We start from the raw sequence: 19,415 nt of genomic DNA on the forward strand, positions 1-19,415 counted from the left end.
TGGACTCTGCACGCCAGGAAATGTTAACAAGGGCCTACACGGATGCCTGTTTCTCAGCAGGTCGGGAGGAGACGTGTGGTCTTGCGTGCAGTTGCATGGCAAACAGTGTGGAGGCCAGAGTTCTGTGAGCCGACAGCTCTCCTCGCTCTCCATTTAAGCCCGAAGACGGTGGAGAACTCACGGAAACCGTGGCAGGCAAGACCTGTCCGGCGGCCATTTCGCCACTACACTGAGGCCAAGGGTCGCCTTGCGGTTTCCCAGGACGAACGTGGGCTGCAGGATTAGCTCTCCGCCAGAGTTGCAAGAGCCCTGCTTCTCAGGCTAAAATACTCGCTTCCTACCCGGGCGTAGGGGCAGAGGAGAGATGCTGGGCAATAGCAGGGTCTTGCAAGCAGCCCCTGAGAAACCGGGATCCAAGCTTCCAAAGGGAAACGCCTGCTTCTGTATGCAGGGTCACCTAGCCCTGTTAGCAGCAAACCTAAGTCCCTGCAGTACTGGCGCTGCAAAGGTTGACCATCGCCAAACAATGGGAACTTCGCTGAATAAATTGTTCTTTCAAGGCCTCTAAGTGTGGCTGGTTCCTTAACACAGGGAAGGTCTCAGCCAGGCGTAGTTGGCAATTCCTCTTACGACGACTACCAGTGTAACGTGAGGAATTGTGCTCTTTGCTCAGGTTGGTCCTCACTACGACTTCCTGCTTAACCTAGAGAGGCGGCAAGTGTGAGCTCCCGGAAAGAACGCTGAGCAGAGTGTTCACCTCAATGCAGGTGGCTTTTCCTCACTGAATGCAAGTGGCCCAGCACATGAGACGGGCTCGGACTGCCTTCGTGAGCGTTGGCATGCTGGGGCAACGTAGGTTTCCAAGGAAGAGGACAGCGTGTCGCCTTGGAGTCTACATGCCAAGAAGTGTTACGAAGGGCCTGCACGGCGGCCTGTTTCTCAGCAGGCCGGGAGGAGACGTGCGGTCTTGGGTTCAGCTGCATGGCAAACAGTTCGGACGCCAGAGTTCTGTGAGAGCCGACAGCTCTCCTCGCTCTCCATTTCAGCCCGAAGACGCTGGAGAACTCACGGAAACCGCGGCAGGCAAGACCTGTCCGGCGGCCATTTCGCCACTACACTGAGGCCAAGGGTCGCCTTGCGGTTTCCCAGGACGAACGTGGGCTGCAGGATTAGCTCTCCGCCAGAGTTGCAAGAGCCCTGCTTCTCAGGCTAAAATACTCGCTTCCTACCCGGGCGTAGGGGCAGAGGAGAGATGCTGGGCAATAGCAGGGTCTTGCAAGCAGCCCCTGAGAAACCGGGATCCAAGCTTCCAAAGGGAAACGCCTGCTTCTGTATGCAGGGTCACCTAGCCCTGTTAGCAGCAAACCTAAGTCCCTGCAGTACTGGCGCTGCAAAGGGAGACCGTCGCAAGACACTGGGAACTTCGCTGAATAAATTGTTCTTTCAAGGCCTCTAAGTGTGGCTGGTTCCTTAACACAGGGAAGGCCTCAGCCAGGCGTAGTTGGCAATTCCTCTTACGACGACTACCAGTGTAACGTGAGGAATTGTGCTCTTTGCTCAGGTTGGTCCTCACTACGACTTCCTGCTTAACCTAGAGAGGCGGCAAGTGTGAGCTCCCGGAAAGAACGCTGAGCAGAGTGTTCACCTCAATGCAGGTGGCTTTTCCTCACTGAATGCAAGTGGCCCAGCACATGAGACGGGCTCGGACTGCCTTCGTGAGCGTTGGCATGCTGGGGCAACGTAGGTTTCCAAGGAAGAGGACAGCGTGTCGCCTTGGAGTCTACATGCCAAGAAGTGTTACGAAGGGCCTGCACGGCGGCCTGTTTCTCAGCAGGCCGGGAGGAGACGTGCGGTCTTGCGTTCAGCTGCATGGCAAACAGTTCGGACGCCAGAGTTCTGTGAGAGCCGACAGCTCTCCTCGCTCTCCATTTCAGCCCGAAGACGCTGGAGAACTCACGGAAACCGCGGCAGGCAAGACCTGTCCGGCGGCCATTTCGCCACTACACTGAGACCAAGGGTCGCCTTGCGGTTTCCCAGGACGAACGTGGGCTGCAGGATTAGCTCTCCGCCAGAGTTGCAAGAGCCCTGCTTCTCAGGCTAAAATACTCGCTTCCTACCCGGGCGTAGGGGCAGAGGAGAGATGCTGGGCAATAGCAGGGTCTTGCAAGCAGCCCCTGAGAAACCGGGATCCAAGCTTCCAAAGGGAAACGCCTGCTTCTGTATGCAGGGTCACCTAGCCCTGTTAGCAGCAAACCTAAGTCCCTGCAGTACTGGCGCTGCAAAGGGAGACCGTCGCAAGACACTGGGAACTTCGCTGAATAAATTGTTCTTTCAAGGCCTCTAAGTGTGGCTGGTTCCTTAACACAGGGAAGGCCTCAGCCAGGCGTAGTTGGCAATTCCTCTTACGACGACTACCAGTGTAACGTGAGGAATTGTGCTCTTTGCTCAGGTTGGTCCTCACTACGACTTCCTGCTTAACCTAGAGAGGCGGCAAGTGTGAGCTCCCGGAAAGAACGCTGAGCAGAGTGTTCACCTCAATGCAGGTGGCTTTTCCTCACTGAATGCAAGTGGCCCAGCACATGAGACGGGCTCGGACTGCCTTCGTGAGCGTTGGCATGCTGGGGCAACGTAGGTTTCCAAGGAAGAGGACAGCGTGTCGCCTTGGAGTCTACATGCCAAGAAGTGTTACGAAGGGCCTGCACGGCGGCCTGTTTCTCAGCAGGCCGGGAGGAGACGTGCGGTCTTGCGTTCAGCTGCATGGCAAACAGTGCGGACGCCAGAGTTCTGTGAGAGCCGACAGCTCTCCTCGCTCTCCATTTAAGCCCGAAGACGGTGGAGAACTCACGGAAACCGCGGCAGGCAAGACCTTCCCGGCGGCCATTTCGCCACTACACTGAGGCCAAGGGTCGCCTTGCGGTTTCCCAGGACGAATGTGGGCTGCAGGATTAGCTCTCCTCCAGAGTTGCAAGAGCCCTGCTTCTCAGGCTAAAATACTCGCTTCCTACCCGGGCGTAGGGGCAGAGGAGAGATGCTGGGCAATAGCAGGGTCTTGCAAGCAGCCCCTGAGAAACCGGGATCCAAGCTTCCAAAGGGAAACGCCTGCTTCTGTATGCAGGGTCACCTAGCCTAGTTAGCAGCAAACCTAAGTCCCTGCTGTATTGGCCCTGCGAAGGGAGACCGTCGCAAGACACTGGGAACTTCGCTGAATAAAGTTTCCTTTACAGGCGTCTAAGTGTGGCGACTTCCCTAACAGAACGAAGACCTTAGCAAGGCCTAGTAGGCAATGCCTCTTACGACGACTACCACTGCAAAGTGAGCAATTGTGCTCTTTGCTCAGTTTGGACCTCACCTCGACATCCTGCTTAACCTAGAGAGGGGGCAATTGTGAGCTCCCGGAAAGAACGCTGAGCAGAGTGTTCACCTCAATGCAGGTGGCTTTTCGTAACCGAATCAAAGTTGCGCAGCACACGAGACTGGTTAGGACTGCCTTCGGAAGCGTTTGGCAAGCTGTGGCAACGTAGGTTTCCAAGGCAGAGGACAGCGTGTCGCCTTGGACTCTGCACGCCAGGAAATGTTAACAAGGGCCTACACGGATGCCTGTTTCTCAGCAGGTCGGGAGGAGACGTGTGGTCTTGCGTGCAGTTGCATGGCAAACAGTGTGGAGGCCAGAGTTCTGTGAGCCGACAGCTCTCCTCGCTCTCCATTTAAGCCCGAAGACGGTGGAGAACTCACGGAAACCGCGGCAGGCAAGACCTGTCCGGCGGCCATTTCGCCACTACACTGAGGCCAAGCGTCGCCTTGCAGTTTCCCAGGACGAACGTGGGCTGCAGGATTAGCTCTCCGCCAGAGTTGCAAGAGCCCTGCTTCTCAGGCTAAAATACTCGCTTCCTACCCGGGCGTAGGAGCAGAGGAGAGATGCTGGGCAATAGCAGGGTCTTGCAAGCAGCCCCTGAGAAACCGGGATCCAAGCTTCCAAAGGGAAACGCCTGCTTCTGTATGCAGGGTCACCTAGCCCTGTTAGCAGCAAACCTAAGTCCCTGCAGTACTGGCGCTGCAAAGGTTGACCATCGCCAAACAATGGGAACTTCGCTGAATAAATTGTTCTTTCAAGGCCTCTAAGTGTGGCTGGTTCCTTAACACAGGGAAGGCCTCAGCCAGGCGTAGTTGGCAATTCCTCTTATGACGACTACCAGTGTAACGTGAGGAATTGTGCTCTTTGCTCAGGTTGGTCCTCACTACGACTTCCTGCTTAACCTAGAGAGGCGGCAAGTGTGAGCTCCCGGAAAGAACGCTGAGCAGAGTGTTCACCTCAATGCAGGTGGCTTTTCCTCACTGAATGCAAGTGGCCCAGCACATGAGACGGGCTCGGACTGCCTTCGTGAGCGTTGGCATGCTGGGGCAACGTAGGTTTCCAAGGAAGAGGACAGCGTGTCGCCTTGGAGTCTACATGCCAAGAAGTGTTACGAAGGGCCTGCACGGCGGCCTGTTTCTCAGCAGGCCGGGAGGAGACGTGCGGTCTTGGGTTCAGCTGCATGGCAAACAGTTCGGACGCCAGAGTTCTGTGAGAGCCGACAGCTCTCCTCGCTCTCCATTTCAGCCCGAAGACGCTGGAGAACTCACGGAAACCGCGGCAGGCAAGACCTGTCCGGCGGCCATTTCGCCACTACACTGAGGCCAAGGGTCGCCTTGCGGTTTCCCAGGACGAACGTGGGCTGCAGGATTAGCTCTCCGCCAGAGTTGCAAGAGCCCTGCTTCTCAGGCTAAAATACTCGCTTCCTACCCGGGCGTAGGGGCAGAGGAGAGATGCTGGGCAATAGCAGGGTCTTGCAAGCAGCCCCTGAGAAACCGGGATCCAAGCTTCCAAAGGGAAACGCCTGCTTCTGTATGCAGGGTCACCTAGCCCTGTTAGCAGCAAACCTAAGTCCCTGCAGTACTGGCGCTGCAAAGGGAGACCGTCGCAAGACACTGGGAACTTCGCTGAATAAATTGTTCTTTCAAGGCCTCTAAGTGTGGCTGGTTCCTTAACACAGGGAAGGCCTCAGCCAGGCGTAGTTGGCAATTCCTCTTATGACGACTACCAGTGTAACGTGAGGAATTGTGCTCTTTGCTCAGGTTGGTCCTCACTACGACTTCCTGCTTAACCTAGAGAGGCGGCAAGTGTGAGCTCCCGGAAAGAACGCTGAGCAGAGTGTTCACCTCAATGCAGGTGGCTTTTCCTCACTGAATGCAAGTGGCCCAGCACATGAGACGGGCTCGGACTGCCTTCGTGAGCGTTGGCATGCTGGGGCAACGTAGGTTTCCAAGGAAGAGGACAGCGTGTCGCCTTGGAGTCTACATGCCAAGAAGTGTTACGAAGGGCCTGCACGGCGGCCTGTTTCTCAGCAGGCCGGGAGGAGACGTGCGGTCTTGGGTTCAGCTGCATGGCAAACAGTTCGGACGCCAGAGTTCTGTGAGAGCCGACAGCTCTCCTCGCTCTCCATTTCAGCCCGAAGACGCTGGAGAACTCACGGAAACCGCGGCAGGCAAGACCTGTCCGGCGGCCATTTCGCCACTACACTGAGGCCAAGGGTCGCCTTGCGGTTTCCCAGGACGAACGTGGGCTGCAGGATTAGCTCTCCGCCAGAGTTGCAAGAGCCCTGCTTCTCAGGCTAAAATACTCGCTTCCTACCCGGGCGTAGGGGCAGAGGAGAGATGCTGGGCAATAGCAGGGTCTTGCAAGCAGCCCCTGAGAAACCGGGATCCAAGCTTCCAAAGGGAAACGCCTGCTTCTGTATGCAGGGTCACCTAGCCCTGTTAGCAGCAAACCTAAGTCCCTGCAGTACTGGCGCTGCAAAGGGAGACCGTCGCAAGACACTGGGAACTTCGCTGAATAAATTGTTCTTTCAAGGCCTCTAAGTGTGGCTGGTTCCTTAACACAGGGAAGGCCTCAGCCAGGCGTAGTTGGCAATTCCTCTTACGACGACTACCAGTGTAACGTGAGGAATTGTGCTCTTTGCTCAGGTTGGTCCTCACTACGACTTCCTGCTTAACCTAGAGAGGCGGCAAGTGTGAGCTCCCGGAAAGAACGCTGAGCAGAGTGTTCACCTCAATGCAGGTGGCTTTTCCTCACTGAATGCAAGTGGCCCAGCACATGAGACGGGCTCGGACTGCCTTCGTGAGCGTTGGCATGCTGGGGCAACGTAGGTTTCCAAGGAAGAGGACAGCGTGTCGCCTTGGAGTCTACATGCCAAGAAGTGTTACGAAGGGCCTGCACGGCGGCCTGTTTCTCAGCAGGCCGGGAGGAGACGTGCGGTCTTGCGTTCAGCTGCATGGCAAACAGTTCGGACGCCAGAGTTCTGTGAGAGCCGACAGCTCTCCTCGCTCTCCATTTCAGCCCGAAGACGCTGGAGAACTCACGGAAACCGCGGCAGGCAAGACCTGTCCGGCGGCCATTTCGCCACTACACTGAGACCAAGGGTCGCCTTGCGGTTTCCCAGGACGAACGTGGGCTGCAGGATTAGCTCTCCGCCAGAGTTGCAAGAGCCCTGCTTCTCAGGCTAAAATACTCGCTTCCTACCCGGGCGTAGGGGCAGAGGAGAGATGCTGGGCAATAGCAGGGTCTTGCAAGCAGCCCCTGAGAAACCGGGATCCAAGCTTCCAAAGGGAAACGCCTGCTTCTGTATGCAGGGTCACCTAGCCCTGTTAGCAGCAAACCTAAGTCCCTGCAGTACTGGCGCTGCAAAGGGAGACCGTCGCAAGACACTGGGAACTTCGCTGAATAAATTGTTCTTTCAAGGCCTCTAAGTGTGGCTGGTTCCTTAACACAGGGAAGGCCTCAGCCAGGCGTAGTTGGCAATTCCTCTTACGACGACTACCAGTGTAACGTGAGGAATTGTGCTCTTTGCTCAGGTTGGTCCTCACTACGACTTCCTGCTTAACCTAGAGAGGCGGCAAGTGTGAGCTCCCGGAAAGAACGCTGAGCAGAGTGTTCACCTCAATGCAGGTGGCTTTTCCTCACTGAATGCAAGTGGCCCAGCACATGAGACGGGCTCGGACTGCCTTCGTGAGCGTTGGCATGCTGGGGCAACGTAGGTTTCCAAGGAAGAGGACAGCGTGTCGCCTTGGAGTCTACATGCCAAGAAGTGTTACGAAGGGCCTGCACGGCGGCCTGTTTCTCAGCAGGCCGGGAGGAGACGTGCGGTCTTGCGTTCAGCTGCATGGCAAACAGTGCGGACGCCAGAGTTCTGTGAGAGCCGACAGCTCTCCTCGCTCTCCATTTAAGCCCGAAGACGGTGGAGAACTCACGGAAACCGCGGCAGGCAAGACCTTCCCGGCGGCCATTTCGCCACTACACTGAGGCCAAGGGTCGCCTTGCGGTTTCCCAGGACGAATGTGGGCTGCAGGATTAGCTCTCCTCCAGAGTTGCAAGAGCCCTGCTTCTCAGGCTAAAATACTCGCTTCCTACCCGGGCGTAGGGGCAGAGGAGAGATGCTGGGCAATAGCAGGGTCTTGCAAGCAGCCCCTGAGAAACCGGGATCCAAGCTTCCAAAGGGAAACGCCTGCTTCTGTATGCAGGGTCACCTAGCCTAGTTAGCAGCAAACCTAAGTCCCTGCTGTATTGGCCCTGCGAAGGGAGACCGTCGCAAGACACTGGGAACTTCGCTGAATAAAGTTTCCTTTACAGGCGTCTAAGTGTGGCGACTTCCCTAACAGAACGAAGACCTTAGCAAGGCCTAGTAGGCAATGCCTCTTACGACGACTACCACTGCAAAGTGAGCAATTGTGCTCTTTGCTCAGTTTGGACCTCACCTCGACATCCTGCTTAACCTAGAGAGGGGGCAATTGTGAGCTCCCGGAAAGAACGCTGAGCAGAGTGTTCACCTCAATGCAGGTGGCTTTTCGTAACCGAATCAAAGTTGCGCAGCACACGATACTGGTTAGGACTGCCTTCGGAAGCGTTTGGCAAGCTGTGGCAACGTAGGTTTCCAAGGCAGAGGACAGCGTGTCGCCTTGGACTCTGCACGCCAGGAAATGTTAACAAGGGCCTACACGGATGCCTGTTTCTCAGCAGGTCGGGAGGAGACGTGTGGTCTTGCGTGCAGTTGCATGGCAAACAGTGTGGAGGCCAGAGTTCTGTGAGCCGACAGCTCTCCTCGCTCTCCATTTAAGCCCGAAGACGGTGGAGAACTCACGGAAACCGCGGCAGGCAAGACCTGTCCGGCGGCCATTTCGCCACTACACTGAGGCCAAGGGTCGCCTTGCGGTTTCCCAGGACGAACGTGGGCTGCAGGATTAGCTCTCCGCCAGAGTTGCAAGAGCCCTGCTTCTCAGGCTAAAATACTCGCTTCCTACCCGGGCGTAGGGGCAGAGGAGAGATGCTGGGCAATAGCAGGGTCTTGCAAGCAGCCCCTGAGAAACCGGGATCCAAGCTTCCAAAGGGAAACGCCTGCTTCTGTATGCAGGGTCACCTAGCCCTGTTAGCAGCAAACCTAAGTCCCTGCAGTACTGGCGCTGCAAAGGTTGACCATCGCCAAACAATGGGAACTTCGCTGAATAAATTGTTCTTTCAAGGCCTCTAAGTGTGGCTGGTTCCTTAACACAGGGAAGGTCTCAGCCAGGCGTAGTTGGCAATTCCTCTTACGACGACTACCAGTGTAACGTGAGGAATTGTGCTCTTTGCTCAGGTTGGTCCTCACTACGACTTCCTGCTTAACCTAGAGAGGCGGCAAGTGTGAGCTCCCGGAAAGAACGCTGAGCAGAGTGTTCACCTCAATGCAGGTGGCTTTTCCTCACTGAATGCAAGTGGCCCAGCACATGAGACGGGCTCGGACTGCCTTCGTGAGCGTTGGCATGCTGGGGCAACGTAGGTTTCCAAGGAAGAGGACAGCGTGTCGCCTTGGAGTCTACATGCCAAGAAGTGTTACGAAGGGCCTGCACGGCGGCCTGTTTCTCAGCAGGCCGGGAGGAGACGTGCGGTCTTGGGTTCAGCTGCATGGCAAACAGTTCGGACGCCAGAGTTCTGTGAGAGCCGACAGCTCTCCTCGCTCTCCATTTCAGCCCGAAGACGCTGGAGAACTCACGGAAACCGCGGCAGGCAAGACCTGTCCGGCGGCCATTTCGCCACTACACTGAGGCCAAGGGTCGCCTTGCGGTTTCCCAGGACGAACGTGGGCTGCAGGATTAGCTCTCCGCCAGAGTTGCAAGAGCCCTGCTTCTCAGGCTAAAATACTCGCTTCCTACCCGGGCGTAGGGGCAGAGGAGAGATGCTGGGCAATAGCAGGGTCTTGCAAGCAGCCCCTGAGAAACCGGGATCCAAGCTTCCAAAGGGAAACGCCTGCTTCTGTATGCAGGGTCACCTAGCCCTGTTAGCAGCAAACCTAAGTCCCTGCAGTACTGGCGCTGCAAAGGGAGACCGTCGCAAGACACTGGGAACTTCGCTGAATAAATTGTTCTTTCAAGGCCTCTAAGTGTGGCTGGTTCCTTAACACAGGGAAGGCCTCAGCCAGGCGTAGTTGGCAATTCCTCTTACGACAACTACCAGTGTAACGTGAGGAATTGTGCTCTTTGCTCAGGTTGGTCCTCACTACGACTTCCTGCTTAACCTAGAGAGGCGGCAAGTGTGAGCTCCCGGAAAGAACGCTGAGCAGAGTGTTCACCTCAATGCAGGTGGCTTTTCCTCACTGAATGCAAGTGGCCCAGCACATGAGACGGGCTCAGACTGCCTTCGTGAGCGTTGGCATGCTGGGGCAACGTAGGTTTCCAAGGAAGAGGACAGCGTGTCGCCTTGGAGTCTACATGCCAAGAAGTGTTACGAAGGGCCTGCACGGCGGCCTGTTTCTCAGCAGGCCGGGAGGAGACGTGCGGTCTTGCGTTCAGCTGCATGGCAAACAGTGTGGACGCCAGAGTTCTGTGAGAGCCGACAGCTCTCCTCGCTCTCCATTTAAGCCCGAAGACGGTGGAGAACTCACGGAAACCGCGGCAGGCAAGACCTGTCCGGCGGCCATTTCGCCACTACACTGAGGCCAAGGGTCGCCTTGCGGTTTCCCAGGACGAACGTGGGCTGCAGGATTAGCTCTCCGCCAGAGTTGCAAGAGCCCTGCTTCTCAGGCTAAAATACTCGCTTCCTACCCGGGCGTAGGGGCAGAGGAGAGATGCTGGGCAATAGCAGGGTCTTGCAAGCAGCCCCTGAGAAACCGGGATCCAAGCTTCCAAAGGGAAACGCCTGCTTCTGTATGCAGGGTCACCTAGCCTAGTTAGCAGCAAACCTAAGTCCCTGCTGTATTGGCCCTGCGAAGGGAGACCGTCGCAAGACACTGGGAACTTCGCTGAATAAAGTTTCCTTTACAGGCGTCTAAGTGTGGCGACTTCCCTAACAGAACGAAGACCTTAGCAAGGCCTAGTAGGCAATGCCTCTTACGACGACTACCACTGCAAAGTGAGCAATTGTGCTCTTTGCTCAGTTTGGACCTCACCTCGACATCCTGCTTAACCTAGAGAGGGGGCAATTGTGAGCTCCCGGAAAGAACGCTGAGCAGAGTGTTCACCTCAATGCAGGTGGCTTTTCGTAACCGAATCAAAGTTGCGCAGCACACGAGACTGGTTAGGACTGCCTTCGGTAGCGTTTGGCAAGCTGTGGCAACGTAGGTTTCCAAGGCAGAGGACAGCGTGTCGCCTTGGACTCTGCACGCCAGGAAATGTTAACAAGGGCCTACACGGATGCCTGTTTCTCAGCAGGTCGGGAGGAGACGTGTGGTCTTGCGTGCAGTTGCATGGCAAACAGTGTGGAGGCCAGAGTTCTGTGAGCCGACAGCTCTCCTCGCTCTCCATTTAAGCCCGAAGACGGTGGAGAACTCACGGAAACCGCGGCAGGCAAGACCTGTCCGGCGGCCATTTCGCCACTACACTGAGGCCAAGGGTCGCCTTGCGGTTTCCCAGGACGAACGTGGGCTGCAGGATTAGCTCTCCGCCAGAGTTGCAAGAGCCCTGCTTCTCAGGCTAAAATACTCGCTTCCTACCCGGGCGTAGGGGCAGAGGAGAGATGCTGGGCAATAGCAGGGTCTTGCAAGCAGCCCCTGAGAAACCGGGATCCAAGCTTCCAAAGGGAAACGCCTGCTTCTGTATGCAGGGTCACCTAGCCTAGTTAGCAGCAAACCTAAGTCCCTGCTGTATTGGCCCTGCGAAGGGAGACCGTCGCAAGACACTGGGAACTTCGCTGAATAAAGTTTCCTTTACAGGCGTCTAAGTGTGGCGACTTCCCTAACAGAACGAAGACCTTAGCAAGGCCTAGTAGGCAATGCCTCTTACGACGACTACCACTGCAAAGTGAGCAATTGTGCTCTTTGCTCAGTTTGGACCTCACCTCGACATCCTGCTTAACCTAGAGAGGGGGCAATTGTGAGCTCCCGGAAAGAACGCTGAGCAGAGTGTTCACCTCAATGCAGGTGGCTTTTCGTAACCGAATCAAAGTTGCGCAGCACACGAGACTGGTTAGGACTGCCTTCGGAAGCGTTTGGCAAGCTGTGGCAACGTAGGTTTCCAAGGCAGAGGACAGCGTGTCGCCTTGGACTCTGCACGCCAGGAAATGTTAACAAGGGCCTACACGGATGCCTGTTTCTCAGCAGGTCGGGAGGAGACGTGTGGTCTTGCGTGCAGTTGCATGGCAAACAGTGTGGAGGCCAGAGTTCTGTGAGCCGACAGCTCTCCTCGCTCTCCATTTAAGCCCGAAGACGGTGGAGAACTCACGGAAACCGCGGCAGGCAAGACCTGTCCGGCGGCCATTTCGCCACTACACTGAGGCCAAGGGTCGCCTTGCGGTTTCCCAGGACGAACGTGGGCTGCAGGATTAGCTCTCCGCCAGAGTTGCAAGAGCCCTGCTTCTCAGGCTAAAATACTCGCTTCCTACCCGGGCGTAGGGGCAGAGGAGAGATGCTGGGCAATAGCAGGGTCTTGCAAGCAGCCCCTGAGAAACCGGGATCCAAGCTTCCAAAGGGAAACGCCTGCTTCTGTATGCAGGGTCACCTAGCCCTGTTAGCAGCAAACCTAAGTCCCTGCAGTACTGGCGCTGCAAAGGTTGACCATCGCCAAACAATGGGAACTTCGCTGAATAAATTGTTCTTTCAAGGCCTCTAAGTGTGGCTGGTTCCTTAACACAGGGAAGGCCTCAGCCAGGCGTAGTTGGCAATTCCTCTTACGACAACTACCAGTGTAACGTGAGGAATTGTGCTCTTTGCTCAGGTTGGTCCTCACTACGACTTCCTGCTTAACCTAGAGAGGCGGCAAGTGTGAGCTCCCGGAAAGAACGCTGAGCAGAGTGTTCACCTCAATGCAGGTGGCTTTTCCTCACTGAATGCAAGTGGCCCAGCACATGAGACGGGCTCAGACTGCCTTCGTGAGCGTTGGCATGCTGGGGCAACGTAGGTTTCCAAGGAAGAGGACAGCGTGTCGCCTTGGAGTCTACATGCCAAGAAGTGTTACGAAGGGCCTGCACGGCGGCCTGTTTCTCAGCAGGCCGGGAGGAGACGTGCGGTCTTGCGTTCAGCTGCATGGCAAACAGTGTGGACGCCAGAGTTCTGTGAGAGCCGACAGCTCTCCTCGCTCTCCATTTAAGCCCGAAGACGGTGGAGAACTCACGGAAACCGCGGCAGGCAAGACCTGTCCGGCGGCCATTTCGCCACTACACTGAGGCCAAGGGTCGCCTTGCGGTTTCCCAGGACGAACGTGGGCTGCAGGATTAGCTCTCCGCCAGAGTTGCAAGAGCCCTGCTTCTCAGGCTAAAATACTCGCTTCCTACCCGGGCGTAGGGGCAGAGGAGAGATGCTGGGCAATAGCAGGGTCTTGCAAGCAGCCCCTGAGAAACCGGGATCCAAGCTTCCAAAGGGAAACGCCTGCTTCTGTATGCAGGGTCACCTAGCCTAGTTAGCAGCAAACCTAAGTCCCTGCTGTATTGGCCCTGCGAAGGGAGACCGTCGCAAGACACTGGGAACTTCGCTGAATAAAGTTTCCTTTACAGGCGTCTAAGTGTGGCGACTTCCCTAACAGAACGAAGACCTTAGCAAGGCCTAGTAGGCAATGCCTCTTACGACGACTACCACTGCAAAGTGAGCAATTGTGCTCTTTGCTCAGTTTGGACCTCACCTCGACATCCTGCTTAACCTAGAGAGGGGGCAATTGTGAGCTCCCGGAAAGAACGCTGAGCAGAGTGTTCACCTCAATGCAGGTGGCTTTTCGTAACCGAATCAAAGTTGCGCAGCACACGAGACTGGTTAGGACTGCCTTCGGTAGCGTTTGGCAAGCTGTGGCAACGTAGGTTTCCAAGGCAGAGGACAGCGTGTCGCCTTGGACTCTGCACGCCAGGAAATGTTAACAAGGGCCTACACGGATGCCTGTTTCTCAGCAGGTCGGGAGGAGACGTGTGGTCTTGCGTGCAGTTGCATGGCAAACAGTGTGGAGGCCAGAGTTCTGTGAGCCGACAGCTCTCCTCGCTCTCCATTTAAGCCCGAAGACGGTGGAGAACTCACGGAAACCGCGGCAGGCAAGACCTGTCCGGCGGCCATTTCGCCACTACACTGAGGCCAAGGGTCGCCTTGCGGTTTCCCAGGACGAACGTGGGCTGCAGGATTAGCTCTCCGCCAGAGTTGCAAGAGCCCTGCTTCTCAGGCTAAAATACTCGCTTCCTACCCGGGCGTAGGGGCAGAGGAGAGATGCTGGGCAATAGCAGGGTCTTGCAAGCAGCCCCTGAGAAACCGGGATCCAAGCTTCCAAAGGGAAACGCCTGCTTCTGTATGCAGGGTCACCTAGCCCTGTTAGCAGCAAACCTAAGTCCCTGCAGTACTGGCGCTGCAAAGGGAGACCGTCGCAAGACACTGGGAACTTCGCTGAATAAATTGTTCTTTCAAGGCCTCTAAGTGTGGCTGGTTCCTTAACACAGGGAAGGCCTCAGCCAGGCGTAGTTGGCAATTCCTCTTACGACGACTACCAGTGTAACGTGAGGAATTGTGCTCTTTGCTCAGGTTGGTCCTCACTACGACTTCCTGCTTAACCTAGAGAGGCGGCAAGTGTGAGCTCCCGGAAAGAACGCTGAGCAGAGTGTTCACCTCAATGCAGGTGGCTTTTCCTCACTGAATGCAAGTGGCCCAGCACATGAGACGGGCTCGGACTGCCTTCGTGAGCGTTGGCATGCTGGGGCAACGTAGGTTTCCAAGGAAGAGGACAGCGTGTCGCCTTGGAGTCTACATGCCAAGAAGTGTTACGAAGGGCCTGCACGGCGGCCTGTTTCTCAGCAGGCCGGGAGGAGACGTGCGGTCTTGCGTTCAGCTGCATGGCAAACAGTGCGGACGCCAGAGTTCTGTGAGAGCCGACAGCTCTCCTCGCTCTCCATTTAAGCCCGAAGACGGTGGAGAACTCACGGAAACCGCGGCAGGCAAGACCTTCCCGGCGGCCATTTCGCCACTACACTGAGGCCAAGGGTCGCCTTGCGGTTTCCCAGGACGAATGTGGGCTGCAGGATTAGCTCTCCTCCAGAGTTGCAAGAGCCCTGCTTCTCAGGCTAAAATACTCGCTTCCTACCCGGGCGTAGGGGCAGAGGAGAGATGCTGGGCAATAGCAGGGTCTTGCAAGCAGCCCCTGAGAAACCGGGATCCAAGCTTCCAAAGGGAAACGCCTGCTTCTGTATGCAGGGTCACCTAGCCTAGTTAGCAGCAAACCTAAGTCCCTGCTGTATTGGCCCTGCGAAGGGAGACCGTCGCAAGACACTGGGAACTTCGCTGAATAAAGTTTCCTTTACAGGCGTCTAAGTGTGGCGACTTCCCTAACAGAACGAAGACCTTAGCAAGGCCTAGTAGGCAATGCCTCTTACGACGACTACCACTGCAAAGTGAGCAATTGTGCTCTTTGCTCAGTTTGGACCTCACCTCGACATCCTGCTTAACCTAGAGAGGGGGCAATTGTGAGCTCCCGGAAAGAACGCTGAGCAGAGTGTTCACCTCAATGCAGGTGGCTTTTCGTAACCGAATCAAAGTTGCGCAGCACACGAGACTGGTTAGGACTGCCTTCGGAAGCGTTTGGCAAGCTGTGGCAACGTAGGTTTCCAAGGCAGAGGACAGCGTGTCGCCTTGGACTCTGCACGCCAGGAAATGTTAACAAGGGCCTACACGGATGCCTGTTTCTCAGCAGGTCGGGAGGAGACGTGTGGTCTTGCGTGCAGTTGCATGGCAAACAGTGTGGAGGCCAGAGTTCTGTGAGCCGACAGCTCTCCTCGCTCTCCATTTAAGCCCGAAGACGGTGGAGAACTCACGGAAACCGCGGCAGGCAAGACCTGTCCGGCGGCCATTTCGCCACTACACTGAGGCCAAGGGTCGCCTTGCGGTTTCCCAGGACGAACGTGGGCTGCAGGATTAGCTCTCCGCCAGAGTTGCAAGAGCCCTGCTTCTCAGGCTAAAATACTCGCTTCCTACACGGGCGTAGGGGCAGAGGAGAGATGCTGGGCAATAGCAGGGTCTTGCAAGCAGCCCCTGAGAAACCGGGATCCAAGCTTCCAAAGGGAAACGCCTGCTTCTGTATGCAGGGTCACCTAGCCCTGTTAGCAGCAAACCTAAGTCCCTGCAGTACTGGCGCTGCAAAGGTTGACCATCGCCAAACAATGGGAACTTCGCTGAATAAATTGTTCTTTCAAGGCCTCTAAGTGTGGCTGGTTCCTTAACACAGGGAAGGTCTCAGCCAGGCGTAGTTGGCAATTCCTCTTACGACGACTACCAGTGTAACGTGAGGAATTGTGCTCTTTGCTCAGGTTGGTCCTCACTACGACTTCCTGCTTAACCTAGAGAGGCGGCAAGTGTGAGCTCCCGGAAAGAACGCTGAGCAGAGTGTTCACCTCAATGCAGGTGGCTTTTCCTCACTGAATGCAAGTGGCCCAGCACATGAGACGGGCTCGGACTGCCTTCGTGAGCGTTGGCATGCTGGGGCAACGTAGGTTTCCAAGGAAGAGGACAGCGTGTCGCCTTGGAGTCTACATGCCAAGAAGTGTTACGAAGGGCCTGCACGGCGGCCTGTTTCTCAGCAGGCCGGGAGGAGACGTGCGGTCTTGGGTTCAGCTGCATGGCAAACAGTTCGGACGCCAGAGTTCTGTGAGAGCCGACAGCTCTCCTCGCTCTCCATTTCAGCCCGAAGACGCTGGAGAACTCACGGAAACCGCGGCAGGCAAGACCTGTCCGGCGGCCATTTCGCCACTACACTGAGGCCAAGGGTCGCCTTGCGGTTTCCCAGGACGAACGTGGGCTGCAGGATTAGCTCTCCGCCAGAGTTGCAAGAGCCCTGCTTCTCAGGCTAAAATACTCGCTTCCTACCCGGGCGTAGGGGCAGAGGAGAGATGCTGGGCAATAGCAGGGTCTTGCAAGCAGCCCCTGAGAAACCGGGATCCAAGCTTCCAAAGGGAAACGCCTGCTTCTGTATGCAGGGTCACCTAGCCCTGTTAGCAGCAAACCTAAGTCCCTGCAGTACTGGCGCTGCAAAGGGAGACCGTCGCAAGACACTGGGAACTTCGCTGAATAAATTGTTCTTTCAAGGCCTCTAAGTGTGGCTGGTTCCTTAACACAGGGAAGGCCTCAGCCAGGCGTAGTTGGCAATTCCTCTTACGACGACTACCAGTGTAACGTGAGGAATTGTGCTCTTTGCTCAGGTTGGTCCTCACTACGACTTCCTGCTTAACCTAGAGAGGCGGCAAGTGTGAGCTCCCGGAAAGAACGCTGAGCAGAGTGTTCACCTCAATGCAGGTGGCTTTTCCTCACTGAATGCAAGTGGCCCAGCACATGAGACGGGCTCGGACTGCCTTCGTGAGCGTTGGCATGCTGGGGCAACGTAGGTTTCCAAGGAAGAGGACAGCGTGTCGCCTTGGAGTCTACATGCCAAGAAGTGTTACGAAGGGCCTGCACGGCGGCCTGTTTCTCAGCAGGCCGGGAGGAGACGTGCGGTCTTGGGTTCAGCTGCATGGCAAACAGTTCGGACGCCAGAGTTCTGTGAGAGCCGACAGCTCTCCTCGCTCTCCATTTCAGCCCGAAGACGCTGGAGAACTCACGGAAACCGCGGCAGGCAAGACCTGTCCGGCGGCCATTTCGCCACTACACTGAGACCAAGGGTCGCCTTGCGGTTTCCCAGGACGAACGTGGGCTGCAGGATTAGCTCTCCGCCAGAGTTGCAAGAGCCCTGCTTCTCAGGCTAAAATACTCGCTTCCTACCCGGGCGTAGGGGCAGAGGAGAGATGCTGGGCAATAGCAGGGTCTTGCAAGCAGCCCCTGAGAAACCGGGATCCAAGCTTCCAAAGGGAAACGCCTGCTTCTGTATGCAGGGTCACCTAGCCCTGTTAGCAGCAAACCTAAGTCCCTGCAGTACTGGCGCTGCAAAGGGAGACCGTCGCAAGACACTGGGAACTTCGCTGAATAAATTTTCCTTTACAGGCGTCTAAGTGTGGCGACTTCCCTAACAGAACGAAGACCTTAGCAAGGCCTAGTAGGCAATGCCTCTTACGACGACTACCACTGCAAAGTGAGCAATTGTGCTCTTTGCTCAGTTTGGACCTCACCTCGACATCCTGCTTAACCTAGAGAGGGGGCAATTGTGAGCTCCCGGAAAGAACGCTGAGCAGAGTGTTCACCTCAATGCAGGTGGCTTTTCGTAACCGAATCAAAGTTGCGCAGCACACGAGACTGGTTAGGACTGCCTTCGGAAGCGTTTGGCAAGCTGTGGCAACGTAGGTTTCCAAGGCAGAGGACAGCGTGTCGCCTTGGACTCTGCACGCCAGGAAATGTTAACAAGGGCCTACACGGATGCCTGTTTCTCAGCAGGTCGGGAGGAGACGTGTGGTCTTGCGTGCAGTTGCATGGCAAACAGTGTGGAGGCCAGAGTTCTGTGAGCCGACAGCTCTCCTCGCTCTCCATTTAAGCCCGAAGACGGTGGAGAACTCACGGAAACCGCGGCAGGCAAGACCTGTCCGGCGGCCATTTCGCCACTACACTGAGGCCAAGCGTCGCCTTGCGGTTTCCCAGGACGAACGTGGGCTGCAGGATTAGCTCTCCGCCAGAGTTGCAAGAGCCCTGCTTCTCAGGCTAAAATACTCGCTTCCTACCCGGGCGTAGGAGCAGAGGAGAGATGCTGGGCAATAGCAGGGTCTTGCAAGCAGCCCCTGAGAAACCGGGATCCAAGCTTCCAAAGGGAAACGCCTGCTTCTGTATGCAGGGTCACCTAGCCCTGTTAGCAGCAAACCTAAGTCCCTGCAGTACTGGCGCTGCAAAGGTTGACCATCGCCAAACAATGGGAACTTCGCTGAATAAATTGTTCTTTCAAGGCCTCTAAGTGTGGCTGGTTCCTTAACACAGGGAAGGCCTCAGCCAGGCGTAGTTGGCAATTCCTCTTATGACGACTACCAGTGTAACGTGAGGAATTGTGCTCTTTGCTCAGGTTGGTCCTCACTACGACTTCCTGCTTAACCTAGAGAGGCGGCAAGTGTGAGCTCCCGGAAAGAACGCTGAGCAGAGTGTTCACCTCAATGCAGGTGGCTTTTCCTCACTGAATGCAAGTGGCCCAGCACATGAGACGGGCTCGGACTGCCTTCGTGAGCGTTGGCATGCTGGGGCAACGTAGGTTTCCAAGGAAGAGGACAGCGTGTCGCCTTGGAGTCTACATGCCAAGAAGTGTTACGAAGGGCCTGCACGGCGGCCTGTTTCTCAGCAGGCCGGGAGGAGACGTGCGGTCTTGGGTTCAGCTGCATGGCAAACAGTTCGGACGCCAGAGTTCTGTGAGAGCCGACAGCTCTCCTCGCTCTCCATTTCAGCCCGAAGACGCTGGAGAACTCACGGAAACCGCGGCAGGCAAGACCTGTCCGGCGGCCATTTCGCCACTACACTGAGGCCAAGGGTCGCCTTGCGGTTTCCCAGGACGAACGTGGGCTGCAGGATTAGCTCTCCGCCAGAGTTGCAAGAGCCCTGCTTCTCAGGCTAAAATACTCGCTTCCTACCCGGGCGTAGGGGCAGAGGAGAGATGCTGGGCAATAGCAGGGTCTTGCAAGCAGCCCCTGAGAAACCGGGATCCAAGCTTCCAAAGGGAAACGCCTGCTTCTGTATGCAGGGTCACCTAGCCCTGTTAGCAGCAAACCTAAGTCCCTGCAGTACTGGCGCTGCAAAGGGAGACCGTCGCAAGACACTGGGAACTTCGCTGAATAAATTGTTCTTTCAAGGCCTCTAAGTGTGGCTGGTTCCTTAACACAGGGAAGGCCTCAGCCAGGCGTAGTTGGCAATTCCTCTTACGACAACTACCAGTGTAACGTGAGGAATTGTGCTCTTTGCTCAGGTTGGTCCTCACTACGACTTCCTGCTTAACCTAGAGAGGCGGCAAGTGTGAGCTCCCGGAAAGAACGCTGAGCAGAGTGTTCACCTCAATGCAGGTGGCTT

This window comes from Pseudorca crassidens, chromosome 6, assembly GCF_039906515.1.
Source record: "Pseudorca crassidens isolate mPseCra1 chromosome 6, mPseCra1.hap1, whole genome shotgun sequence".
NCBI classification, from domain to species: domain Eukaryota; kingdom Metazoa; phylum Chordata; class Mammalia; order Artiodactyla; family Delphinidae; genus Pseudorca; species Pseudorca crassidens.